The sequence below is a fragment of the Globicephala melas genome, chromosome 1 (genome assembly GCF_963455315.2).
Source record: "Globicephala melas chromosome 1, mGloMel1.2, whole genome shotgun sequence".
Lineage (NCBI taxonomy): Eukaryota > Metazoa > Chordata > Mammalia > Artiodactyla > Delphinidae > Globicephala > Globicephala melas.
The window spans coordinates 165013663-165035549 of record NC_083314.1 but is presented as its reverse complement, the minus strand read 5'-3'; the positions used below and the strand labels follow the sequence as shown (position 1 = coordinate 165035549).

The following is a 21887-nucleotide window of genomic DNA, read 5'->3' as shown; positions in this document are numbered from 1 at the left end:
CCAAACTGTTTCTGTACATTCGCCTGTGAACTTGTTAAAAATACAGATTCCTGGACCTTAGCACAGAACTCTCTAAGATCATAGCCTGGGATCTGCATTTCCCCAAAGCTTTCAGGGTACTGTCTGAGTCAGGTGGTCTATAAATCAGAGTTTGGGACTCACTCCTCTAGCGCTAATGCTCCTTTTGGGGGGTGGGTCCCTGACATAACTGGTGCTCATCAATACCCAGCTCTCCTCCCCTTCCTGGGCACATGGAAGTCTTCCCAGCTTCCCTTGCAGTGAGGTGCACCATGTGACTAGTTGTGACTAAGGAATAGTGAGGGGAAGTGATGTGTGTCATGTGGGCTGCAGCAGGAAGAGGCCCCTGGGAGGTGGGCCAGCTCGTTCTTCTTTGTTGGAGATCATGGAGGCAGCATGTTGAGACAGTTGAGGTATAAGCTCAGAGCAGCCTGGATTGCTGAGTCAACCCATGTGGGACCCTGGAGAGTCACCTGCCCCACAGTGTAGTTCATGACAGACAAAGAGATAAATTCCTAGTCAGGGAGCTTTGGGGCTGTTTGTTACTAAGCATAATTCTGGCCTGTCCTGACTAACACAGACCCCTTTGAGAACCTGATAGAAACTATGGATCTTTTCTCTAGGAAAATATGCATTTATATATAGTCATAACGTCTAAGCTAGCTTCTTGGGGTCCCTTTGTCTTCTTCAGCTCTAGGAATATTGGCTCAAGTCCCTGACAATTTCATACTCTGTGACCTGACTTGTGACAATGGTGGCATTCCCCTCCTTTCACTGCTCCTTTTCCCACCCCGCTTAATTGATGGCCTTTGGGAACTCCAAGCTCTTTTCTCTTACTCATGCAGAGCCATCCAGCTCTCTGCTCCTACCCGACCTATGTAGGTCCAAACTTATCCAAGTGGCCAGGAGAGTGAATTTTATCAGCATCTACCCTCCTGAGGAGGTGAATGCTCACCATCCCCCCATCTCTGTCTCTCACTTTTTAATTTTTTTGCGGTACGCGGACCTCTCACTCTTGTGGCCTCTCCCATTGCGGAGCACAGGCTCCAGACGCGCAGGCTCAGTGGCCATGGCTCACGGGCCCAGCCGCTCCGTGGCATGTGGGATCCTCCCGGACCGGGGCATGAACCCGTGTCCCCTGCATCGGCAGGCAGACTCTCAACCACTGCGCCACCAGGGAAGCCCCTGTCTCTCACTTTTAAATACTCCAAGGTCTGGTTCAAATGTCACCAGCGCCTCTCCTGACCCAGTTAGAATGACGTACCTCTCCCTTCCCAGGACCCCCTCACTCTTATTGGCCATGTTTCACTTTCTGCCTTTATTGCTGTATTTTTCAGACTTTCTTAGTGAGAGAAAGTTAGTGCTTAGTGAGCACCTGCTCTGTGCCAGATTTTGTGTCAGGCGCTTCATCAGCGTCCACTTCTGACTTTTTCATCAACCTGAGAGGGAAGCCCCATTATCCCCATTTCACAGAGGTGGAGGTTGAGGCTTTGAGAGGTCAGGTGACACCATCGTCATGCAGCAGTGAGGGGGGCTGCCTGCCTCCCACTTGGGGGTCCCTGGGGCAGGGGCTGTGTCTTGCCCATGGTGGGTGCCCGCAGAGGTTTGCTGAGGGGATGCGGGTTGTACCCACCCCTAGTCCTTGTGACTCAGAAACCAGCAGTAGAACCAAGCAGCTCTGAGGCCAGGGCTTGGGGTGCAAATGCTGGGCAGGTCTCTGTCCTTCTATCAGGGAGTCTGGTTCAAGGTGAAGACAGGAGGGACTTCCTTGGAGGTGCAGTGGTTAAGACTCTGAGCTTCCATTGCAGGGGCACTGGTTTGATCCCTGGTCAGGGAATTAGGATTTCACATGCCGTGTGGTGCAGTCAAAAAAAAAAGAAAAAAGGGTGAGGACTGGAGGAGAAAGCCTTGCTCAATGCAGATGCGCCCAGAACACCTGGATGGAGGCCAAGCGTGTCTGGGAGGGCTGGATCTGGGAGGGTGACTGTCTCCACTCCGCTGACAGTTCAGGCTCCTGTGAGCTGAGTCAGGAGGTGGTGGAAGAAAGAGGGCTGCAGGCAGTGGAGGAGAGGCGTGAGCTCTGAGCAGCTGATGCTCTGGGCGCTGCTGGCTCCTGCCTCCTTCCAGCTCCCTCCCCTCCAGCTTCTCTCATGACCTCCCCATCACTCTCTCTCTCTATTATCCTCTTCTCATTCTCTCTTCTTTCTCACTCACTATGGCCTTTTCTATCTCCCTGACCCGGTCCTCTTTCCCTCTGCCTGTGTCTATTGTAACTCGCCTCTGTCTCTCCATATGGCTGTCTGTCTGACTGTCCATCTCTGCCTGGCTGTGCATCTCTAAGTCTCTCTCGCGCCCAGCCTCTGTTTCTTTCTGAGTTTCACATTCTCTCTTCATGTGAGGGTGTCTGTAACTGTGTCTTTGTAAATATGTTGTGGGCTTTTGTACCTTTCGACCCGTTTCTGTATGTTTCTATCTTGATCTTCTTGTGGCTACTTCTTATTCTTTGTTTTTCCTTCCTTGTCTGAGTCTTTTTCCTCTTTCTCTCCCTCCTCTGTCTCTTTATTATCTCATTTCCACACATCCCATCTCTCACCTTGTGTGTGTGTTTCTCTCCTTCCTTCCATGTGAATGTGTGTGTGTTTATGTGTGTGTGTTTATGTGTTTGTGAACCTGGTGTCTGTGTTTCATAAAGGCTGCTCGATATTTCTGTCTCTGTTTCTCAATGAGCCATTTAATTTCTCTCTCTCTGTCTGACTTGCTCGCTCCTTCCACCGCATATTTGCTGCGAATATTAACACGGGGACCTGAGGGCCTCAAGTTCTGAGGCAGCAGAAATCAGTTTTCGGCAGCAGGCAGCTCTCGGCTGATCCTTGGGGAAGGAACATGTTGCAAATCCCAGGGGGCTCCTGAGTCACCTTGTCCAGATGCGGTGGAAAACGCACTGGACTCAGGGCCAGAGAATCAGAGCTCAAGTCCTGCCTCTTCCACTTCCTGTGTGACCTTGGGCAAGTCGCTCAGCCTCTCTGATCCTCGGTTCCCTCATTAGTAAAATGTGCTTGAGGGGCACAACAAATAGAGGAGGAGTCAGGACTCAAAGGCTGCCCGGGCGTGGCCTAAGGCCCACAGGTGTACGCTGGATGGAGGAGCCGCTGGTGGTTATGAAGGAGCCGTGGAGGCTTCCTGGAGGCAGTGCCGAGACAGGCTGCGGGGCACAGGTGGCAGGTGCTGTCGGGGGAGGGCAGCAGCTGCCACATTGGATGGGGTGGAATGCACTCTGAGGACTAGAAGGGACCAGAGAGGGTGAGCAGCTTGCCGAAGGTCACACACTGAGTGAGGAACTGAGCCAAGCCTGACCCTCAGTCTCCAGACTCCAGGCTGCATCCTGTACCATCTAAAGCTGTGAAGAGAACAGGCTCTGGAGTCTGACAGAGCCAAGTTCAAGTCCCAGCTTCATCACACAGCCATTGGACCAATTACTCTGAGTCTCAGTTTCCCATCAGTAAAATGAGGGGAATTATTACCTTCTTCAAAGGAATATAGTGAAAATTAAATGAGATAATATAAAGTGCTTGGAACAGCTCCTGGCACGTCCTCAACATTTAATAATGCTTGGCTCCTCTTTTTATTTGTGGCCATAGTTTTACTGCCATTATTATCATAGCACTGTGGTTAAAAATGTAGGCTCTGGAGCCAGATTGGTTTGAATCCCAATACTGTCACTTACCAACTACATGACCTTGGGCAAGTTACTTAACCTCTCTATGCCTCAGTTTTCTCACCTACAAAATGGGGATAATATTGATATCAACTTTTTAGAGTTGTTGGAAAGAGTAAATGCATTAATATATGTAAAATACTTAAAACACTGCCTGGAACATAGTGGTGCCATATAACTGCCTGATACAGTCACATCCTCACTATTATCTGCACTGTAAGAATCACCATCATCACCTCAGCACCACCACCACCACCATCCTCACCATCATCCTCACCACAACCATCACCACTACCATCACCACCATCACCACTACCATCACCATCAGCACCTCACCACCGCCATCATCCTCACCACCATCACCATCATCACCTCAGCAGCACCACCACCACTACCCGCATCACCATCACCCTCACCACAACCACCATCACCACTACCATCACCATCATCATCCTCACCACCATCATCCGGTCTTGAATCAGTGAAGGGTAGATTTTCTTTGTTCCCCGTCATGCTTACTGGCCCCTCCTCTGACTGTTTCTCAAAGAGCAACCCCCCCTCCCCCTTCCTGCCTCCGCACCCACTGTGCCCCCAGCCTGGCCCTCAGGATGAGCCTTTGTTGGTCTGTAAGGAGCAGACAGAGAAAACGTGGTGTTTTGGACCCTGGGCTGCTGTGCAGGGGAGGAGTGCAAAGCTCTGAGGCTGTTTCCAGCAGAGGAGGGGGTGGAGCCAGGGGGGCAGGGGTCAACCAGGTCACCAGTCTAGTCAGTGCTGAGGGGAAGAGAGCTAGAGTGTGTGAGCTCCCTCTGTGTGCCAGGTGCCCCATGTAAATTATTACATTTATTCCTCTCACCCTCCCAGAGAGTGGCTCTTATTTTCCCATATCACAGATGAGAAAACTGAGGCTCAGAGTGGTAAAGGAATTGCTCAAGGCCATAGCAAATCAGCAGCAGAGCTGGGATCTGAGCACAGCCTTGTCTGACTTAAGTGCCTGGCACCATGCCTGGCATGCAGTAGGTGCTCAATGGGTGTCTGAGCTCCCTCCCCAAAAGCCTCTTCCCAATCCAGGGGCCCCTTTAGGGCACTGACCTGGTTCTGTGTTTAATATCAGAGACAGGGAGTGTTTCCTCTCTTTGAAAATTACCCTTTGAAGCCGGAGGTTTGCTGGCTTCTCTGAGGACACCCAGAAATCCCCAGCAGGGCTGAGACGTATCAGGGTGAGGGATGCAGGCCTTGAGGACCTGGGTCTTCCTTCTGGCCGCCCCCGTTCACAACTTTGGAACCTGGAACCCATCTCTTGTTTTCTCTGGGCCTCAGTTTCTCTCCGCATACAGTTACAGGGGCTTGGACTGGATGGTTTTTATTTTAATGATAACAGTAACAGCTAGTACTCACTGAGCATTTGCTATAGGCTTGCCCAGCACTGAGCTCTCTGCATGTGGTATTATCCTACTTCCTCTTCCAAAGGTGGGATTTATCATCCCATTTTTTAAATACTTTTTTACTATGGAAAATTTCAAACATACACAAAGTGGAAGAAGTAGTGGAATAAATCCCCATGAATCCCTCAATTAGCTTCAAGAATTATCAATACATATCGTCCCATTTTATAGACAAGAACACTGATCCCAAATGGTTGAGTGACTTGAGACCAATATACCCCAAAGCTTGTCTCTTTGTCACCACAAGCCCCTTCCCATGAAGTGGGAGAACTCTCTGTGAGCCCTAATAATGGTCATCTCTCCTCTGTCCACATTCACACTGAGAGTGGATTTGTTCCTGGGTGCAGAGTATGAGTGGGAGAAGGAACAAGGTCACTGAGCTGCCAAGGGGTGGGGGAAGTCACCAAAGGAGGGGGCCTGGTGTAAAACAAAATTACCCGCCCCCCAGTTCTACAAGGCTCAACTCATTAGCCACTGCCGTCGCTGACCTACAGGACACCCTGAACGGAATTCAAGACAAAGAACAGGATGAGGTGCTCTGTGCTTTGGAAAAATAGTCAAGACAGGCCCTTAGATAGATACATTTCAGGAAGAATTTTTTATGAACCCAGATTCTTGCATCTTCCCATACTGAGAAAAGCACTAAAATCCTTAGCTGAGATATCTGTTCCTCGTGACTAGCAGTGACCTTCTACCGAGATGTATGCTGGATTGCACTTACTTCTTAGCTAAAATCACATATATACTGGCCTCTCCCCCTGCCTCTTTGGGGCGGTTCCTCAGAGCTCTCTGAGAGGCCGTCTCCCAGGCTGTAGTCCCCAGTAAGATCCCTGAATAAAACTGAAACTAACAGCTCTCACGTTGTATGTTTTCTTCAGTTGATACCAGGTGGGCGTCCTCAACATCCAGCGCTGACTGCGGAGCGCATCCCTCCTCCGTTCCTCCTCCATTCCCGTCTCGTAGGGATGCTGGCAATGCTGTGCCCACCTTCTGTTCTGCAGGCCTGCTCAGCTCAATAGATAAAATAAAACAGTGGGAGACGGTGTCCCGGGCAGATCTGCCCTAGACAGTGAATCCGTGTGCGGGGCCAGATGGCGAGCCCCCTCCTGCTGAGTCATGGGGTCTCCTGCAGGGAAAGTAGAGGGTTCTGTCTCCTCAGGCACCATCATCACAGACAGGACTGTCACCTTCTGGTTGTTCATCTCTGCTACTGCTGGCGAGGAGGGTGGGTGGCTGAGAGAACAGGCTCTTCGGGGAGGCTGGCTGGGTTCTAATTGGGCTCCACAATTTGCCACCTGTGGGGCCTTGGGCAAGTCACTGCTCACCTCTGACCTGCTCATCTGTAAAATGGGGGCATCAGCAGTTGTATTAGGAGGGTTCAGGGGGATAATAGCTGTGTGAAGCACTTTGCTCTCTACCTGGTACAGGTAGTGAGCTGGGTGTCAGCTTATAGGATTATCAACCAGCCGACCCACCAGATACCTTCCAAACAGGCCTAGCTCCAGGCCCCTCAAGCAGCAATGCCTGGGGCAAGTTCCATGGGCAGGGGGGGCAACCTCATTCCCTGGGCCCTCCCTGGTGCCAGGCATCGGGGTGGGGGAGGGGCTCTCACACTGCCATTTCATCCCCACCACAGTCCTATGAAATGGGCGTCACAATCTTCCTTTTACATATAAAGGGTCAAAGCCATGGGGAGGATCACATAGTGTGGAAGGGAGTGAATGTCAGAGCTTCACTTCCAGATTTGTCACCCCAGGGCTTTCTCTGTTGATGACATCCTCAGGGCTGCCAGGGAATCACATCTGACATCGATGGGGCTCTGACTCTGCTGAATGCCCGTCCCGTGGGTAACTGACCCCTCACAACCAGCCTATGAGGGGTACCGTTATCTCCCCATTTTACAGATGAGGACATTGAGGCGCAAGAGGTTACGTGGCTTGCCCAGGACATGGCCGCTCAGGGTCAGAGCCAAGTTGTGAACTGGTGCATCTGACTCCAGAGCCCGTCTACCCCTCTAGGCCTCCAGGGAGCAACCATCCCACAGCAAGCACCACCCCCCGCCCCCCCCCCCCAAAACTCCCAGCACACTGGAGACCACAGGCAGTAGAGGATCAGCCATTGAGTCCCTGGGGCAGGACTCTAACCTGGGTCTGTCTGACCCTGGGCAGAGACCTTAACCCCAGTGACCCCAGCCCCCAGAGATCAAGCCTTGGGCAGGCCTGACCAGGGCCTGGGCCTGAGCCTGAGACCAGGGCAGAGCCAAGGCTGCCTCCTGTCTGACCACAGGGACCTTTACCTGGACAGGGCTGTCCTGTCGCTCCCATCTTGGCCTCCTGTTTACCGCCCCAGAGGGGGCTGGGCACAGGCTGAGCACTGGGGCCAGAGACCTGTGTGAGCCTGGATGAGTCACGGAGCCCCCATGCAGGGCCAGTAAGCCCCTCCCCATGGGATTGTGGGATGTGAATGAACGTGCCTCACCGAACTCCTCGGCAGGTGGGTTAGTGATTCCGCTCTGCTGGACTGTAGTGAGGTCCAGACCCCACGCTGCACGTGGGGAACCTGGCCAGGGCCGGGCTCTTACTCCGGGGTAGCAAAGTGGGTCACTCTGTCCTCTTGCCTGGCCTGGGGCCCTACCCTGGGCCCAGACTAGGGAGATCCTCGTGGCCTTTTCTCTACTTTGCTCCTGGCTCCTGTGTCCTTGAGTTTCATGTTTACCTGAACACCAAGGTGAGGTGGACTCTGGCCTCTTGGACCATCCAGGACATGTGGGTAACTGAGGTAGGGAGCAGGGGTGCAGGGTGCTGTGGGCAGCATGGCTTCGGTGCTGTGCTGATCACCCCGCCCCTCCCTTGCCCCCCGGCCTTCTCCCTTCTCTTTTTCAGTCCCCAGCGTGCTGTGGAGTCTCTCTCCACTTCGGAACTTCCTGCTCCCTCCGCTTGAAACTTGCTCCCTTCACCTCCACCTCCCTTCCCAAAGGCGCCTTCTCTGGGCTCCACAGCCATTTGCCTCACCACCCCCCATCATAGCACTTAGACATTTTGTGTCACTGCTGGTCCATTCACCTGCCTCGCCCACTATGCTGGGGGCAGAGACCGTGGCTGTGTCACAGCTGCATCCTTGGAAGCCAGCCCAGGGTAGGATGAATGAATGAATGGATGGATGATAAAAGCCACCATGGCTATCTTCCAGTAAATATTTCATGAATGAAGGAACCGCCATGATCATTCCTTCAAATATTTAGAGCGCCGCCATGGGAAAAGGGGATTCAGGCTGGGTGGCCCAGCAGTTGTGCCTGGGATGGAAGAGTAAGGCTACAGGGACAGCTTTCAGGTTAGTCTAGGGAAAGGCTTTCTAACAGTCAGGGCTGCCTCCCTGTGGTGGGTGACTTAGAGAGTGAGTGTCCCATCACAGGAGGTGTGTAAGCAAGGCCCGGTCATGAGGCCGGGTGGCAGTGCCCTCAGAGGTATTTGTACTGGACTTGGCAACCACAGCCCACTTCCTGGGATGATGCAGAACATCTACGGGGAGGTCCCCTTTCCCCTGACCTTCTGGTAGGGAGGACACAGGGGAACATCTCCCTGGAGGCTGTAGAGAGCTGAATGGGGTGCATAGCTCCAGTGGCCTGGTGAGCGCCAGACATTTGGCTCCCAAGGCTGAGGTCGGGGAGGGGCGGGGCCGAGGGCCATCACAGCCTCTGGGTGGGAGCTGGGTCAGAGAAATTCTGGGTATGAGTCCTGACCAGCCCTGGCACTCCCCTTGCTGCTGCCCTTGCACTCACCACTGTCACTCTTTCAGCCTGAGCTCCCCTGTCTGTCAAAGGAGAGGTGGATTCAGTCCTCCCCAGGAGCCAAGAGGACCAGCTGCTGCTGTGTGCCCCTGGGCAGGTAGCTTGACCTTTCTGACCCTTTGCTTCTTTGTCAAGAAAGATGAGATAATGGCAGTTGCCCTCCCCCATCTGCAGGGGCATTCTGGGACCCGAGTCAAACCTGCGAATGGGATGTCCGTCATTCATTCTGTCAATCTTCGTTGTGCACCTCCTAGGTGCTTTGAAAAGTCTGAACTATCATCCCCATTCCAGCTACTATGTGTGTTTATGTATGCTGAGGTGACTCCACTCTGCCTCCCTGTGCAATGGGTCCATGACCCCTGCTCCATCCTGTAGCTGAAGGTTGTCCCCCAGCCTTCCCCCCACTTAATCTGCAGAATTAGGATGAGGACTCGTGCTCTGAGAGCAGACACAGCTCCCTGGGAGTGGTGTCCTTAGTGCTGTTTAGGGAGCACAGCCCCGAGTTCTCATTAAATTCTTCACTCCAGCTTCTGTATTTCAAGAGGCCTCAGGAAAACCATATTTCATGAATGAAACATCAACACGTTTACGGGAAGTAAACAACTGAAAGCAGCCCTGGCTTTCTGGATGAGGCGATGGCTGCATCCGAAGGGTCCTGCTTCCTCTGGATGCTTCCCTTGGAAGCACAGCCCAGATTCTACCCGATAAACCTTTCCCTGAACGAGGGGCATTGTAAGAGCCACGTTTACCGAACACCTATCGTGCGATGGTTCACAGGACCGCAGGGGCGGTGCTGTGATCACCCCTACTTACAGAAGGGGGGCTGAGTTACCAGAGCTGGGGGGCGGTTAGGGTGGTGGTGGAGTGATGATGGGGCAGAAAATGGGTCGGGGAGGAGGGAGGGTGCCAGGCAAAGACAGGGATTCACAGTTAATTTTCCTTCTTTGTCTCTTTCTCATTCTGTCTCTGCCTCTGTGTGCTGTCTTCTCTCTCACTCTCTCTTTCATCTTTCTGTCTCTGTCTCACGCACACACACTCTTCCCCGCTGGCTTCTGGCCTCTCTCCCGGCTCCTTCCCGCTGCCTGGGCGCCTGGCCCTTCTCTGGGCAGCGGCTCAGTGGCTGGTAGCGCTCCGGTATCTGGCTCCGGTCCAGGCACAGAAGCAAAGCTGGAACCTCTGAGTGTGGGGAGAAGGGGGCAGAGAGCCAGGACCCAGCAGGAGGGTCCCCGCCTGAACCTGGCGGAAAGGTTTGGTTTTCAAAGATTAGGCATGCTCAATGTTTTAATTTTAAATGTTTTCTTCTTCCTTTTCACTGGCTGGTACCTCTTCCCTTCCCAGGTCACGAAAAGACATTCCGTCAAGAGCAAAGAGGTGATGGAAGAGTGTATCAACCCCCACCGGCCGTGATCGCGTTTCATCCTCACGTGGCCAATGAGGTCGGGTCCTTGTTCCCATTTGCAGCCAAAGAAAAGAAGGCTCAGAGGTGGGATGTGAATTGTTTGAGTTCACAGGTTCATTCCACTAGAAAGTGACCTAGACTTGCCTGACCCCAGGCCTTCCTCTTTCCCTTCTGCCCCGTGACAGCTCTGAAATAAACTCTGTCTTTTTGATTTTTTAAGATGGTGATAATCTGCAAAGCGCGTTGGGAAGGTCTGGGTGGGAAGCAGGGAGGTACTGGCCAGCACATGGAAGGAAGCCGGTCCCTGCTGTGGTTACTTCCTGAAGGCAGTGGTGACCAGCTCCGGGGCTGATAACCTTCCTGAAGACAAGAAGATGAAGCATTGACATCTGACTTCCCTGGGCTCAGCCAGAGCTGCCTCCAGCCTCCTGGAAGGTGACCAAGCTCTGGAACTTTCTCTTATCCAGGAAGCCCTGCTCACTCCCTTTACTAAGAGCAGGAAATCTCTGAATCCCTCAGTGACTTTCCTTCTCAGGCTCATGGAGTCTTCAAGCTGCTCCTGGTACAGCACCGCCTGATGCAGAACCTGCTTCCCCACCCATGCATGAGCCAGCAGTCATCAGACTCCCCAGGGCCAGGTGCTTGCTGCTCCGCATGCTGCAGGACTGGGGGCTCCAGAGGCCGGGCTGAGTGTGGTTCACTCTCCATAGGGATGCTCTGGGTGGCTCTGGGGACTGTGGGGAAGTGGCTGATGGGGGACAGTCCTCGTCCTCCTGTGGAATCCACAGCTGATTCCCCCCAGCTTCCCCTGAGCCTCCTTCTGGGGTCTCAGCGGGCAAATGCACAGAAAACCCAGATCAGGGCTAATAAGGGCTATCACATGTGTCACCATGAGGAGTCGAGAGCCAGAGTGTCTGGTCCAGGTCTGGCTTGGCCATTACTAGCCCTATGACCTTGGACAAGTTACCTAGCTTCTTTCTGCCTCAGTTTCCTCATCTGTAAAATGGGGGTAATGGTTTCTTTTTCACAGGCTTGTTGGGAGCAGTATATAAATTCCTGCTTGTGAATTACTTAAAGAGTGCCCAGTACTTAGGTGGTAAATGCCCACTAATCAACAGTTGTTGTTATTATTATCTGGCACTGTTTTTTTATCTTTGAATTTTTTTATTGTTGCAAAATACACATAATGTAGAATTTACCATATTAATCATTTTAAGTGTATAGTTCAGTGGTATTAAATGCATTCTTAATGTTGTGCACCCCTTACCACCATCCATCCCCACAACTCTATCTTGTAAAACTGAAACTCCATCCCCATTAAATGACATCTCCCCATTCCTCCCTCCCCGCAGCCGCTGGTGACCCCGTTCTACTTTCTGTCTCTATGATTTGACTACTTGAAGTATCTCATCTAAGTGGAATCATACAGCGTTTGTCTTTCTGCGACTGGCTTATCTTTCTCAGCATAATGTCCTCAAGGTTCATCCGTGTTGTAGCATGTGTCAGGTTTTCCTTCCTTTTTAAGGCTGAATGATATTCCACCGTAGGGATAGACCACGTTTTGCTCATCCATTCGCCGGCCAGTGGCCAGTCGGGCTGCGTTTGGGCTGTTGTGTGTAAAGCTGCCGTGGGAGTGCAGAGAGCTCTTCCAGACCCTGCTTCCAATTCTTCTGTGGCACCGCTTTCTGAAGCACAGGTTGTGGGATGACAGCTACAGGAAGCAGCAGCTAGAGCTTCTGGTTTTCATCTCTAACACGTCTAAGTTTAGGGCTTGGAGCAGGAGAGGACATCACCATCTGGAGGGACAGACTCAGTTCTCTGCATCCTACTGAGCCTTGCTGAAATGTTCCCATTGCATCTGGGGAGCAGGGATGAGGATGGTGCCAGACGGGGCCCCCAGGGATGAGGGAGGGAGGCGGAGGGGCACAGAGAAGAGGCGGCAGGTAGCCGGGCAGAGGGGCCCCGTCCAGTCCGCACACCTTCCTCCCATCGAGTGGACCAGCCTGCAGCGGCTCCCAGCGGCTTTCCAGCGGCTGGGTCACTGGAAAGAACACTGGGGTCCAGCATGTCCCTCGTTTTAAAGACGAGATATCCGATGTGAGTGCTTTTTTCCATACCACCAAGCAATTAACTCAGTTCCGACACTATCTCCCTGGAAATAGCATCAGATCCCACAGGTGAAGGGTTCGTGCTTACGACTCCCTGCCCACCTCACTTCAGATGCCAATTGCAAGTCCAGGTTGTCACCTGTGCTTCTGACCAACCGCCTATAGATGGGAGCCAAGACCCCCTCCTCAGACTTAATTAATTTGTTAGAGCAGCTCACAGGACCCAGAGAAACATTTTATTCACTAGATTACCCGATTATTGTAAACAGATATAACTCAGGAATGGCCAGATAGAAGAGATACACAGGGCAAGGTGCGTGGGAAGAGACTTCATTACATAGGAACGGTGGATTACATCATTGGCCATTGGTGATTGAACTGAAAGTCTAGCCCCTTTCCCCTCCCTAGAGGTTGGTGGGGGCTGGGGGAGGGGAGGGACTGAAAATTCTAACCCTCCAGTCGCCTGGTTGGTTCCCCTGGCAACCAGTCCTCGTTCTGAGGTTAACCTAGGTGCTTTCCAGAAGTCACCTCCTTCATACAACAAAAGGCACCTTTATTGCTCTCAAAGCTTAGGAAATTCCAAGAGTTTTAGGAGCTCTGTGCCAGAAACAGTGCATGAAGGCTAAATATATATTTCTTATAAATCACAGTATCTCAGGCTCCAAAGAGGAAGACCCTTGTCCGAGGTTTCGCAGCAAATCGTCATACAGGCTGGGCTGAGACCTGTGAAAGAAAAATAAAAATGGAGTTAGTATTGCTAAGAGAATTCTCTAAAATGAAGCCAGGAGACCATTGAGGAAGTGTGACCTATGCACGGCTCAGTCTGGAGGGAATCTGACCTTTTGACCACTTATCCTCCTAACGAAGGCATCCAGAAACTCAAGAAAATTAGGGGGCCCTTACCCTAAAACAACTCGTGACAGCCCTCACTTAAGGACAAATATTTCTTTTCTTGTGTCAGAGTACAGCCTTGTGGCATTTTCCTTAATAAGCCCTTGACTCTCTCTTCCCCAGAACATTCTTTCAGTTTTAACTCAATCTCTGTCTCCCAATTTGCAGTTCTTAAGACTCTAAATAAACTCTTTTCTTTTCTTTTTGTTTTTAGATGGTTAATATATATATATATATTTTAATTAATTAATTAATTATTGGCTGCGTTGGGTCTTCGTTGCTGCGCGTGGGCTTTCTCTAGTTGCAGCGAGCAGGGGCTACCCTTCGTTGAGGAGCACCGGCTTCTCATTGCGGTGGCTTCTCTTGTTGCGGAGCACGGGCTCTAGGCACGTGGGCTTCAGTAGCTGTGGCACACGGGCTTCAGTAGTTGTGGCTCGCCTGCCTTGGCAGACAGATTCTTAACCACTGCACCACCAGGGAATTCCTAAGCTCTTTTCTTACTTGCAGCCTCCTGCTTTTTTTTGGTTGCCAGACCTCAGGCTTCCGACTTCCTGTCCAGTGCTCTTTCTGTTCAGAGCGTCAGAGAGACAGGAAGCTGGGTGGGGCAGGGCTGACCCCAGGGCTCCTCAGAGGTCTGTGGGGGGAGCTCCCTTCTGAGCTGGCCCTTGTCGGCTCACTCTCACCACGCCGAGTGGGTGGATTACCCCTGAGTGACAGTTCCCAAACCCCCTCCTCGGGTTCCCAGGGGCCCAGAGAGGGCCAGGCTGGACTCAGAAGGCACAGCATGGAAGCAGCAGTGTGGGGACTTATCCCTCAGCTGATCCTTTCATTTAAAATCTTACCTAGAACTTTGGAGCAGAAGCCAATTTTATCTCAGCTTTTGTGTCTTGCATAAACCATGCCCACACACCCATCGTCTTGGAATTATTCTCACACCTATTTTTGTCTACAGGGCCTCAAGGCTCCTCCAGGCTCCACGGCCTCTCCTCCCACCAGCAAGCTCCCTGTATTGGCCGCGGTGTGGCACAAAGTACCTGCACTATTTATTTCCTAATAAAAAGACAGCCTGGCTGGCCCGGTGGGAGATTAAAGCAGAGATTTACTACGAGCTGATTAACCATAAAACCACAGGTTAAATCAATATTAGACGAGGAGGGGGAGGGGAAAGTTAGCAGAGTGGGGTCACATTCACACAGGTGACTGGGATTGCTGTTGTCTCCAGGATTCTGCCCAGAGACGGCTGAGAGGGGGGCCTGGGCCGGATCGGGCCCCTCTCGCTCTGTGACTCCAGGCATGTGCCTTCCACTCTCTGGACCTCAGATTCCCCGTTTATCTATATAATACTGAGACTGGACCAGGAGCTTCTTACTTGGTGCAAGTGAAAAGAACATGGTCTTTGACACCAGATGGGCTGGGGCTTGGAGTCCAGTGTCCTGCCGTGGCCTTCAGCAGGCTGAGTTTCCTCCCCCTGGGGAGAGTGGTAATAAGGGTGATGACAAAAATAGTGATAGCAAACATTTACGGAGGGCTTACCCACACTGAGAGAAACACCATTCTTCTGAGCCTTTCACATGTTTTGAATTGCTGAATCCTCACAACAACGGTGTCTGGCACCATCATTTTCTCCATCTTGCAGAGGGTGTGGGTTTCCCAGTGAGGTTCACTGGTGCCGCAGGGAGCAGATGCCTGGCGACTTGGTTTGGTCCTGCTGTGGGCTGTTTTCTGCCAGCCTCAGCCTGTGGGGCCTCAGCAAACTCTTCACCAAACTTCAGTGGCTCCAGCCACACCCTCTCCAATGAAGTCTGAACCACAGCACTGGGGGGTGCGGGAGGAGTGGTTCTTTCAAATTAGTTTACTCCTTGAGTACCCTGCCTCAACTCCATAGATCAGCTATTTCTGTTAGAGTTCTCTTCACTTCTTAGCAGTTCATCCCATTACTAGCCATTCATTCTTTACATTAAATTTTCCTGATAAAATTCTGTGATCCTATTTTCTGTCTAGGTCCTGATTGATATAGAATCGGTACTGGAACAGGTCTCAGGATATGGACCGGCAAAGATGCTATTTTTTTAAACAACCCTTTACAGATGTAAAACTATTTTTAGCTCATGGGCCATACAAAGATAGGCCATGGGCCAGACTTGACACACAGGACGTGGCTTGCCAATCCCTGTACTAGAGTGACTGTCCACTGGAGAAAAGGAAAGACTCAGGCCTTTTAGGAATTTCAGATACTGGCTATGAATTGATTTTAAATCCTGGGGACCCAACATGTCACTGTGCTCCACTAGTCAAAGTGGGGATTTACAACCTCCAGGTGATAGATGGGGTCTTATTTCAAGTTCATCTCACAGTGGGCCAAGTCTGTTATTTCCCTAGTTTCCAAAAGTATAATTGGAATAGACATACATAACAACTGGTAGAATTCCCACTTTGGTTCTCTGGCCCAGGAAGGGTTAAGAAGAAGTTCTGGAACTTTCCCTCCCTAGAAAGGTAGTAAACCCAAAGCGATAACGTTCCCTGTAGGAGGCGGTGGTGGTGCAGATTGCAGATTAATGCCACCATCAAAAACAAAACACTAACTAAAAAAGACACATGAACCCCAACATTCACAGAAGCATTATTTACAATTGCCAAGATAGGTAAACAGCCTGAGTACCCATCAACAGATGAATGGGTGAAGAAGGTGCAGTGTATACTATATGTACAATGGAATACTAGTCAGCCTCAAAAGAGAATGAAGTTTTGCCGTCTACAGCCGCATGGATGGACTTGGAGGGCATTATGCTAAGTGAAATAAGTCCGACAGAGAAAGACAAATACTGTATGATATCACTTATATGTGGAATCAAAAAATACAACAAACTAGTGAACATAACAAAGAAGGAAGCAGGCTCACAGATAAAGAGAACAAACTAGTGGTTACCAGTGGGGGGAGGGGCAGTATAGGGGTGGGGGAGTGGGAGGTACAAACTATCGGGTGCAAGATAGGCTCAAGGCTGTATCGCGCAACACGGGAAATATAGCCAATATTTTGTAATAACTAAACGGAAAGTAACTTTTCAAAATTGTATAAAAAATAAACAGGCAAACAAACAAACAAACCCCCAAAACTCTTCTCACAAGAACTTAAAAAAACTTGAAAGAAACAGGGGTGCTTTTAAATAGGCGTGTTAACTAATCTGATCAACTTGTTCAGAAGTTAGATGGATCTCGGAAAATGACTGTGGATTATTGTAAACGTAGTCAGGTAGTTTTTCCAACTGCAGCTGTTTTCCCAGATGTATTATCTTTGCTAGAGCAAATCGACATGGCCCCTGGCAATTAGAATACAACTATTGGCTTTGCTGATGGCTTTTTCTCTATACCAGTTTTGTAAGGTCCACCAGAAGCAGTTTTCTTTGACCTGGCTGGGCCAACAGTATACTGTCAGAATATTGCCTAAGGGGTATGGCAAGTCTGTGACTCATAATGTAGTCTTGGCTGTCTTGACATTCCACAAAGCATCACACGGATTCACTTCCATCTAACAGCAAGATCATCTATAAAGCTGCCACTTTTGAGTGGGAACCTAGGAAGAGAAGTCTCTTCAGTAATTCTAGGCTACCGTGCATGTTGCTCTATCCCTTTGGCCTTATGATACAACAGATCCAGTAATATTTAAAGTATCTGTGGCAAAAAGGGATGCAATTTGGAGCCTCTGGACAGCACCAGTTGGAGAATCACAGTGCAGATCCCTAGCCCTTTGTAGCAAATCCCTGCCTAGCCCTTGGGGGGCCTCTCCTGACTCCCTCTTGTGTGTCAGTGCCCTGTGGGTGTGGGTGCAAAGGGCAGGGCCAGGGAGTTTGTGCTATCAGGGCAGGGTCACATAGCAGTTAGGAGCACTGTGTTCCTTGAGTCCCAGCTCTGTCACTCACTGGCTGTGTGTCCTTATACAACTTACTTCATCTCTGTGCCCATAGCTCCTCGTCTGTAGAGTGGGCGTAGGATATCTACACTGCAGGGCCGTTTGAGGATTACCATCATCAAGCTTCGCTCTGTGCAGGCACTGTTCTAAGTGCTCAGCCTTCCTTGCAAGGACCTTATGAGGGAGGTACTATTACTATCCCCACTTTCAGGTGGGGACACTGGACATAGAGCAGTTAGATGACTTTCCCTGGGTTCAAGCTGGTGAGTGGAAGAGCTGGTCCTTGAGTCCAAATTGGATGAACCTAGAATCTTAGATCTTAAACACTAGGCTATAAAATGTCCATATAGAACTAAGTATGGGGTCTGGAACACCCTAAACCAGTGTTTCTCCAAGGGTGGTCTGCATGGACTTGACCTGCTAGAAGCACCTGGGTGAGGGGGTATGCTGTGTATAAAATACAGATTTCCTGGCTCCATCCCCATCTCGACTAAGTCAGAGTCTTTGGGGCAGGCCTGGGATCGTGCATTTTAACAGACACACCCACCCCTGGGTGGTTCTTCAGCAATCTAAAGACTGAGAGCCAGGGACGATGAGTGAATACTGTCGATTTCATCTTCATTGCAAGCATCTTCATCTGAAGAGCTGCAGTTCTGGGCCCTGGAATAAGCCCAGCAGCAAACAAACTGCAGGACCTTGGACAGGTCACCCATGTGGTCTTATCTCAGTTTTCCTTTCTGTATAATGGGTATCCTGGTTCCCACACTGCCCACCTCTCTCAACACGTGAGAGCATGAAGGTGACAGTGACTGCAGATGGCCTTTGGTAACAAGGCAGGCACTGGAGTCACTCTGACCCTGGTCTAATGCCGGATCTGCTGCTGTTGATGTGACCTGACACGGTTCTGTCCCTTCTGAGCCTCCGTTCCTCATCCTTAAAGGGGAGATAGTGAGATAATAATCCCTTCTCCACCCTAGTTATGATGAGGTTTAATGAGACAGCAGGTACAAGAGTGCAGGTAAGATAAATCCCCCGTCCCTCCATACATAGAAATTATTATGCATTTTATCTGCCCTAGTTTCTAAAATCTCCAGGGACAGCCGAGACCCACAGGCAACTCTCACTCAAGAGTTTTCGCAGAGGCTTCGATTGAGTCAGGATGGGATCTTGTCTCTCCTTTCTCCCAAGTCAGAACAGGGTGGGGAGCTGAAGACCCGTCCAGGTGCAGGCAGGGCAGAAACCACAGCTGAACAGAAACAGCACCTCTGATTTTATCACGGTGGCCCAGCACCTGAGTGAGCTGCACTCGGTCTCATTTTCAACCTGTGTCCCATGGTGAAGTGAAGGCGGAAACCCATCCCTTCTGCTCCACACCTCCCCTCGGCCTGACCCTAGCCCTGAAGACGGGGAGTCTGGTGGTCTGTGCTCCCATGTTCCCTGATCACAGGCCGTGGAGAGGGGGTGGAGATAGAGTTCACTGCAAGTGCCAGGACCCCAGCTCTGCTCTCCAGGATGGAAACAAGAGAGATGACTGAGGTGTGCTGCCTTCTTTCCCCCAAGAGCGTCTTTGGAAGCACAAAGAGGGAACAACTCAGAGAGGCCATGGCTGGAGACACACTGTAGGCTTACCGACCAGCCAGCTGTCCCCTCCGCTCTCCCCAGCCTCACCTACGCAGGAGTGAGCCCTGGATGGCCAGGTTCTGGGGCTCTGCCTGTGAAGGTTGAATCTGAAAACCTTCTGGAGAGGAGGGAGCACCTGGGTTTTGGAGCAGGGCACCCCTGAGATGGTACCCCTGCTCCAGGATTCTGACATGGAGCGGGGCTCTGAGGGGTGGGCAGAGCTCTTGCCTTAAAGCTGCATTCACCCTAGGCAATACTTTTATTTAAGGAGGCTTGTGGGGGATGTTGGAGATTATCCAGGTGTTCTTTTTTTTTTTTTTTTTTTTGCAGTATGCGGGCCTCTCACTGCTGTGGCCTCTCCCGTTGCGGAGCACAGGCTCCGGACGCGCAGGCTCAGCGGCCATGGCTCACGGGCCCAGCCGCTCCGCGGCATGTGGGATCTTCCCAGACCGGGGCACGAACCCGTGTCCCCTGCATCGGCAAGCGGACTCTCAACCGCTGCGCCACCAGGGAAGCCCTTACCTTTTTCTTTTTTTCTGTTCTGGAACAATCATTTTACTTTAGGACAAAATTACATTCATTTTCCTCAGTAAAAACGTATTTCCTTTCTGCATACCTTCTTTTACTGAAAATATACATCCTACTTTTCATATACAGTCATTTCCTTTTATCCTTATTACTTTAGTAGCTTTAATTACATATATTAACTAGAATTCCTAACCCTTAGAGATTTTAGTTTCTATTGAAGACTAAGAAGTAATCAATTGTGAACTGTTACATCAGCATTTTTTAGATTGGCAAATTCATGAATTCATTTAATCATTTCTAGAAAGATATAGTTCCTCATAGCACATTTTTTCAATGTGGCACAAAACATGTTTATTAATGTTTATTAATAGACCCCAAACGTCTATAAGTCTCTGTAATAAGGTGTCAAAAGTAGGTAAACTTAAACTTGTTTAGAAATTAATGTTTCAGTATTTTATCTTATTTGGAAATGATCTAGACACTCAGTGAAATCCTGTCATTTAATTTAGCAAAGCTTTAAAGTTTTAAGCTACCAAAAAGATTTTGGAAGATATATACATACCATAACACAAAATTATCATTAAAAAGTTCAACTATAAACTCTTATCCCATCTACATTAGATATATATATGTATATAATTATATATATCATTCTATATATTATTTGCTCCTAGAATTTATGTTTAGACTACTCATGAAAACGTCATGAGACATTAGACAAAGTCAACCATTATTCTGAACTATTTTTCCTGATGACAAATTTTGTAACAGATAACATAAGCTTATTTGACTTTTAGTAAATCTAGGTAGAAGAAGAGTATTTAATGTTGATAACTCTAAAAACATGCCTGTATTAATTAAACCAACACATTTAAACAAGTTTTTATTTACCAAAGATTTTTCTCAGATCACGTGAACTTGAAAGCATGTGGGTTAGTTTCTATATTTCTGACAGTTTACAAATACTGAATTTATATGAGTGCTTATTTTTAAGTCAGTTAAGTAGAGCTCTTTTACAAATTAATGTTGGCAATTCCATCTAAAGGTAGAAAAATACCATATTTATGATGTACATACATACATACGAACAGAGATCTTATAGCTTCTGTTCTAAAATAATATAAAACTCACTAGTTTATAAATAACAGTTTGTAAACTAAAAATGCCACCTGCCATATTAGTAAACAAAGGAGTTGCAGCCATCAAGCCATCACATTATGGCTGCCCAATGGTGAGCCCTGAAGGATCTCAGGGTGGAGGCAGGATTTGCCCCCCATCTAGCAGTCAGCCACTGCAGCCACCCACAGTGGTGCACTCTGAGGGTACTCAGGATGGGAAAGCACCAGATACCAGCCCCAGACAGCTGAGGTGCAGATCAAAGGAATGATTTCAATGAGCCCAGACTTTGCATCTTCCCATACATAGAAAAATGCTAAATTCCTTAACTTGAGACATCTGGTTTTCTTTAATTAACCGTAATCTTTTGATGTTCCCACTACCTGGTCTTTGTTGCAAAAACTCCTATATATCCTGGCTCTCCCCCCTTGCCTCTTCAGAGCAGCCTCTCAGAGTTATCTGAGATGTTGTGTCCCAGGCTTAAGTCCTCAGTTTTGTCTGCTGAATAAAACATAACTCTCAGTTTTTAGGTTGCGCATTTTTTTTCAGTCAACAAGTTGGAATAAATTAAGTTTACTGGCTCAGATGGCTAAAGGCTTTTACTATTTGTGGAGAAGACTTTTAAGAATTGTATTTGTCTCTGGAAGTAATCTTAAAGAGGCTGTGGTCTAGAGTTTGGCAAGAGAGATTTTTTGCAGTTTGTATTTTAAAAAGATTTCTTTCTCTTTTATTTTTCTTCCCTTTAGTCTCAGACAATTGTGGGCTGTGTTCACATTTCAAAGACAGGATAAGATGTATAACTTCAAGGGACAGAGAAAGAATGCAAGTTTTTTTCCCTAGGAGTTTTGGAGTATATTTGCCTATTATTATTAGCCTAAGGTAATTATTATTAAAAATTTCCTTTTTTTTTCTTAGGTGCAGGACAATTGTACTTTCAATCTCCTGATTTTCACCATATCTGCAAATGTCTGAAGGCAAACAGGAAAAGGTCTGAGTGGATTTTGAGTTGTTTTCAGAGTTATACTTTTGTTTTTCTAGAGTCAAGTTGTAAATTAAAAGTTGTTGATTTTAACTCTATTTTCATTTGCATTCATTTAGGTTATCTTCAAAGAATTGGGTATCCATTTCCATTGTAATGCTTAGAAGTTGGTTTGCCCATTCCACCACACTATTTGAATTTTCCTTTTTATATCGGGGAGAAAATTTCCAACTAAGATGGAAATAAAAGGATTTCTAAATTCTGTGGCCCAGGGGACATGAATTTTTTGGGTGGGGTTCTAGGATTATACCTGCAAAGAACATTGCATAGGAAAGTCTGAAGCTGGCAAAGCCTGATTACAGAGGCCAACAAAACAA

General features: G+C 49.2%; 1 long non-coding RNA gene across 2 annotated transcripts in view; it reads right to left on the bottom strand.

Annotated features, from left to right (window-relative positions):
* Window positions 1-12530: 12530 nt before the first annotated feature.
* Window positions 12531-21887, bottom strand: part of LOC132593912 (uncharacterized) — a 40139-nt gene continuing 30782 nt past the window's right edge. For both annotated transcript variants that reach the window (XR_009559991.1, XR_009559990.1), the window contains one exon: window positions 12531-13192. This is a non-coding gene — a long non-coding RNA (uncharacterized lncRNA). The remainder of the gene's footprint in view (window positions 13193-21887) is intronic.